Here is a 7,163-nt window from a genome sequence, read left to right as displayed (position 1 = left end):
GTAAAAGATGAAATAATAACAATAATAATAGCAATAATGACAGAAAACAGAATACAGTCTCAATATAGCTTGCCTCCCTCCTTTTCTCATTCTCTCTTTCTCCCCTTCTACCTCTCTTTTTTTAACATACATATAATACAATATATAATGTATAAGTGTATATAATATTAAATATATTTAATTGAATTAAACTGGACATTTTCGCACAGAGTGATGTGCACAGGATTTGCTTGCTATCAGATGGATCTGGATTCAATTCTTAAGTGTTCCACTTGCTAGTGACACTTTATTCCCTCTGAGTTTCTCTTTCCTCATGTGCAATATTGAAATGGCCACATTATTTGTGGAAAAGCAGAATTATCTATTTTCCTCAATTTTTTCACCTGTTCACCTTGGATAGAGAAAGGTCTCTTAACCCAACACATGTCTAAGTCCTGTTATTGGGAATGATCAGCATTAATAAGAGAAAGGTTTGTTGCTTTTGTAAATGCTCTACTAGAACACCACCAACAATCAAGAAAACCAAACATCTAAAGCCACTCTCCAGAGCTTTGTAAGGAATGTACTATGAACAACAGATACGTTCTATTTCATACGTAGTATCTCTATATACTTGGGAGAGGGAATGTATAACTCAAGGAAACATCCTGAAGGGAATTCCCTGTCAGGCCAGTGGTTAGGACTCAGCGCTTTCACTGCAGTGATCTGGGTTCAATCCCTGGTCGGAGAACTGAGATCCCGCAAGCTGCACAGCACAGCCAAAAAAAAAAAAAAAAAAGGAAACATCTTGGGATACAGGGTTACCATCACTGGTCGATGAACCAATAATATTAAATTTTATTAAAATAAAACTTTAAAATAAATAAAACTCATTCTGATATATCTTGAAAGTTGTGGAGAAAGTTGTCCACTACGAGATTTTTATCTCAATTCTAGGTAAAGGAATTTGAGCCAAGAAATGTGTGACATAAGAAGTGTGATACTTCCCTTAAATAACCAAATACTTCATGCCAAGAGCATCTTTGATATAAGAGATCCTTGTACATAGAAAGACCTTTCAGTATAGGTGATATTTTCCTTAAGAATATCAATCATGGTTGTACTTTGAGTATTAAGTACTTTAGCATATCTAATTTTATTTGACTTGTAAAAAAAAAACCTTTGAGACAAGAGAGCAGATAATATTTTTTCCTTTTTTATGACTAAAGAAATTGACTAAGAGGAAAATTGAATTCCTTATGGTCACGCAGGGGTTTGTCAAGTGTAGAAATCAGACCTTGGACTCCCAGTCTGACGTTTTCTTTTAACAGTACACATTGCTATTTTTCCTAAATTGGCAGAAAGACCTAAGATAGTTTAGTCTTTTAGTTCTCAAAATATTTTTGGCGGTGGTAAGTTTTCCAAAAAAATTACATGAAATTATAAGTCAAATATTTCAGATGAAAACAGAACTGATGTAGTAGAAGGGAGGGAGGCAGGGGACCAAGAGGTCTGCCCACCATGCTCCTCCAGCCCCTAGGAGGGCAATTTGGAGCACCACTGGAAAACCACTTGCTCCTTTTACAGATAAGAAAACAAAGTAATCAAGTGATTCGTCCAATAAGCTCATCCAGTTAGTGACATCATGTCTCTTGATTCCTCCTGTTCAGCCATTATACACACTACTTTCTCTAAGCATGCTGAGCTACTTGTGGTTTTTCAAATCCACTGTGGCCTTTCTTAAGCATTTGACTTCTTCACATGACTTTCCTTTTGCCTTGAAAGTTCTCTTTGAAAGCTCTCTTTCTCAACCAATTCACCTTCTTACCTGTACAGATCCATCAAATCTTACTATAGTCAGCACTGACTCTAGAGCTCATGACACCACTCACTCCACCCAACCCCACCTCTTACCAGCCTCTGGTCTCACTCCCAACCTGGGTTAGGGAGGAATTTTAGTCAATCTTTACTTTTCCTTTTCTCTTATCACACTTGCACTTTTACTATTTGCTCTTTGAGGGAGAGAGTCACCTTTATTCACAAGCACTTTGAACTTATTCAGAGTCACAACAAAAAAAATTTGTCAAAAGAAAAAATGCAAGAATGAATGAATGCTATTTTCTAAGTAATTTTTTACAAAGAGCACGAATGTGGGGCAATGTGGTATACATTCCAGGGAAGTGGGCCTCACTTGAACTTGCTGCATATGCTGTATCACACTGCCAGAAAATAGGGCAGCCATGATCCTCAGCGGCTCCTAATTCACAGCTCTAAAACTTTCCATTACCGTAAGAGGAAAACCTTGCCAGATACCTATGTTAAACAATCTAATCTTTTATTCATAAATTCGAACAGAAAACCAGCAAGCATTTAAGGAAGACCAATAGCATTAAAAAGGAAGAACAAATAAATAGGAAAAAAAAAGAGAAATAAAGAAAACCATGGTGGGGAAATATATATTTAAGAAAACAGAGGAAAAAATTTTTTTTCATTTAACCTGTTACTATTTTTTTTTTTTTTTTTTTTGCTCCGGACACACAGGCTCCGCGGCCATGGCTCGCGGGCCCAGCCGCTCTGCGGCATGTGGGATCTTCCGGGATCGGGGCACGAACCCGTGTCCCCTGCATCGGCAGGCGGACTCTCAACCACTGCGCCACCAGGGAAGCCCAACCTGTTACTCTTAATGAGACTCAAGGGACTACTGTTTTAAGACAACAAAAATAGGCTTCTCTGAAACATACCTATAAAAGAATGATGAGTTCTTATAGAATTTAAATACTGAAATGAAAAATTTATTAGAAACCCTCAGTAACCAAATGAACATGGCTACAGATTAAATCATAAACTGAAGGTGAAGTAAAAATCTCCGTTTTAAAATCTAATACATAATAGATTGTGAAGAAACATCTGTATGAAGGCTCACAATCCTGGGCTTTCCCTTGGTTTCTTTTACTTCTTTTGCTTTTAAGGTAAACAATACAATAATTTTATTAAAATTAAGTCTAATAAAACATATTTTCAATAGTACAAAACACTCTCACAAAACTGATAGGATAAACTAGTACATTATTTGTGTTAAATACTTTGGGAGAGTAATTTTACTGAACTTTTTAAGAACCATAATATTTCCATTGTAATTTTGCATTTTTCACCTCAGGCAAAAGTAGTGACAAAACAAACACATAGTGCTGAACAAATAAGTCCTGGAATCTTTTTTTTTTTTTTTCTGAAACTACCTTTATTTCCCCAATTTCTTTTTTTAATTTTGTTTGTTAAGTAATGGTTTTGAATATTCATGACATATCTCAAATTCTTATCTGTCATTCATTTAATTTAGCTTCAGGATTTTGATGCTCAACAGAAGAATTCTTTATTAAGAAGGAAAAGATTTCCCCTTTCCTATATAGGTGTTTACTGGAGGTAAACTTAGCCGAGTGGTTTAATTATCCCTACTCTAGAAATTTAATCCAAAGAAATAATCCCAAAGAAGGAAAACCTATTTACAGAAAGATGTTCCTTCCAATATAATTTATAAGAGCAAAATTAGCAACAATCAAAATATCCAGAATTAGTGAAATATTTAAGTAAAATATGGTAACATGCTTGATAAATATTATTAGGAAATTCTGTAGCAACTTGGAAAAACATTCAAGATATAATGCAAGTAAAGGAAACAGTATTCAAAATTAAATTTCTGCTCTGATTTCAATTATATAAAAATGTAAACATTTGGATTTGAAGAATTTTGAAGGATAGCAAAAAAATAAAATATTTGATTTATTTGAATCAGTGTATACCTCCCTTATTTCTATTTATTTTAATAAAACTAGTACACTGGATTTTTAAAAAGAAAACAGAATTTTCCATCCTTCCCATCAATATCTCAAACTTATTGAGATTAAGAGTACCCCAAAAGAAAAAAAAATGATTCAGTTTAGAATTAATAGTAAAATATATGTATGGTTCATACATTCAACCCTAATATTAAATAGGGGTTCTTGAAATTGATGAATGCCTTTTCTAAATTATCTTATTTTATAGGTGACCCCTTTTAATGGAGCAGTGGAAACTTACATGTTTTAACATACCATGGTTTTCAGAATTTACACACACACATACACACACGATTATACAATTCTCAATTATCTTCAAAGCAAAGATTAAAGTAGATAATTGGAGTAGGTATTATAGGTATTATCATCCTTTTTTAACAGGTAAAGGGGCTAAAAAATTTTCTTAAGGTCCTATGGGGTCATAGAATGAAACTCATTGCAAACCTTTCTTCTACATTAGTGTCATCTTATGACACCACTTGGTATTAAAATAATTCATTATATATTTGACTTATGGGTGATAAATCTTTTTTTGTTGTTGTTTTCAAAATGCAGGAAAATTCTTCTTTACGTTTCATTTGTTCATTCCTTTTTTAACCAAAAAAATTTGAAGACACACTATGTACCAGGCAGTCTACCAAGCCCTAGAGATAAAGAGACGCCTAAGTTACAGTTTATCCTTAAAGGATTTGCAGTCTAGGAATGGTGGCACAGTGGTTAAGAATCCAACTGTCAATGCAGGGGACACAGGTTCGAGCTCTGGTCTGGGAAGATCCCACATGCCACGGAGCAACTAAGCCTGTGCACCACAGCTACTGTGCCTACGCTCTAGAGTCCGCAAGCCACAAGTACTGAGCCCATGTGCCACAACTACTGAACCCCACGCACCTAAAGCCCATGCTCTGCAAAAAGAGGAGCCACCACAATGAGAAGCCCACACATCACAATGAAAACTAGCCCCCGCTTGCTGCAACTAGAGAATGCCCGCACACAGCAACGAAGACCCAATGCAGCCATAAATAAATAATTTATTTTAAAAAAAATAAAGAGGTATGAGTCAAAGAGATAACTGCTGAAGTAGAGCTATCGATAGCACATAGACAAGAAAATGTTTAATCATTTGTGTGATGGGGATATAGAGGATGTTGGGAAAAATACTTGAGAAAGGTTAAGTATGGAAGATGAGCAACAGTTAGTATTGAGATATAAAGTAGGGCAGAGAGTGATACTATTTTAGAATGCAGATTCTTTTTAGGAATTTAAGGATTTCATAGAACTTTGTTAATGAGTGTCACTAAAGAATCTAATTTTGCAAGCATTATTTAATTCCCAAATAATTTAGTCTTGATTTGCATATGGTTTGTTCAATTATACATGTTTTGGTGACCTACTAACCCATATAATTAACTAATTTGTCTGAATGCTGTTGAAGTTGAGGTGAGGGAAGGTCAAGAACAATGCCTAACAATTAAAAGCCTAGGGGAAAAGCTAGAATCTGTAGCTTCAATCTCCATCCTAAAGCTATTTCCTATTGAAATCATGACGTATGAAATTTGTGGATCAGTTAACCCATTAACTAACAAGATACGGTGATGCATGCTTTCAAGCCCTCTTTAGACTAATTTGAAATAATAAAGTACTATTTTGTAATAACTGCCTGACATCAGCCGCTCTCAGTGCCATTAATTATAGGCTTACATCTCTCCATTATACCTCACCCCTTATAGCCCATTCTTTACCTAATCCCACTTCTCTCAGCCCCTCTTCTTTATGAATAATTCTGTTTGCTTTGAGTTTGAAGAGGATGAACATAGTGATGGATTAAATCTCTATTCACAATTAATGAAAAAATCAGTTTAATTCACTGAATTCTCATATGCCTAAAACAGCTTTAATTGGCATTGTTTTCTTTCATTCAAAGGAAATGCTCTTCAATACATACATCTATAGTCTTAATAAAATTCTCATTGTAACATCTGCTCCATCTTCACTCCAATTAATTCTGAATTTGAAACTGTCAAGTCTGTCAGAGCATTTCTTTCTGCCAAAGCACCTTAGTGGTAGTATGAATCAGTTTATCTTTATGTGATATTACATATAACTAGGAATCTGAAGAGCCATGTCTCAAAATCATGTTTCTGGAACTTTTCCTCCTTTCTCTGTGGTGACAGATATCTTACAACTTCTCTCTTTTTCCCTATGCAATGGGAAAAATAAAGCTATCTCTCTGAAGAACTGCCCATGTTACATCCACCATCTTTTAGTATCTAGCCTTCCCTAGGCCCATCATAATTGTTAGAAGAAGGCTCCAGCTTTCTAAATGCACTCTGGTTCTTTTCCTGGCTTCAGGGAAGTAGAACAAGTAAGAATTCAGCAGCCCAGATGCTGGGATTTACTAGAGTTTGCAAAATATAATTTTGCTGTTCAGCTAACAAATCCCAGTCACTTTTGGGTAATCTCCCTTTTCCCACTCCCATGCTGCACCACTGCAAAATACTTGCTCTCACACTGGCATCCACTTTATCCTCCATCTGTAAGGCAGCCTGCAGCCTATCTTACTCTATTCAGTCTATACGGGGGACTTCTTGTGATGCTGCCATCTCTTCATGAGCTAAGAGTTCACAAAGGAGAAGAAAGCACTGATAATTGCACACTGGCCCTTAGGTGTACAAACAGCATACCTTTAACATCTTCCCATATGACCAAAGTAAGTTATATGGTGACTACTCTCTTGAATTCTTCACCTGGTTGCCTGCTCTCTTCCACATCCACACAGTGCTCGCTTTCCCCATTTCCCAGGACTGAGTTCTAATGGTCCTCTGCTGACTTCCCCAACTTACAATGGTTGTAATCTAGCTCCACATCCGCTCCAACTTTGCCCTGTGCTCCTAGGTCCCTCATCTTCATCGCCTTGGGCTGGGTTTCCCTTTTGGCAGGACGTTTGCTTCATAGTTCCCTCTACCCAACACTTGATTCCAACTTCTCCTAGACTGTAAGCTCTAAGAAGACAGGAAATTTTACTTATCACTATATTCCCAGTATCCAGAAAATAGGGGTGGTTAACACATATTAACTGAATGAAAGATTTTCCTCATTAATTCCTGTTAGCTTTCTGAACTCTTAATTGTAACCTTGGTAAACATGATAAGTGAATTAAAACAACAGTATGTTATTCAGAAAAGATTAGGTTGGGCTATAATAACAACTTTTAAATCCCTGTTATTTATAACAATAAAGATTGATTTATTGTGCATGGCATGTACAACATGACTCAGTAGAGATTCTGGTCCTTATAGACACTGAAGAGTTCAGGGAATGAGGGTTGAACCTCCTTGTGATGCTTCCATCTCT

Source organism: Mesoplodon densirostris, chromosome 5, assembly GCF_025265405.1.
Source record: "Mesoplodon densirostris isolate mMesDen1 chromosome 5, mMesDen1 primary haplotype, whole genome shotgun sequence".
Lineage (NCBI taxonomy): Eukaryota > Metazoa > Chordata > Mammalia > Artiodactyla > Ziphiidae > Mesoplodon > Mesoplodon densirostris.
Note: the sequence above shows the minus strand (reverse complement) of the source record.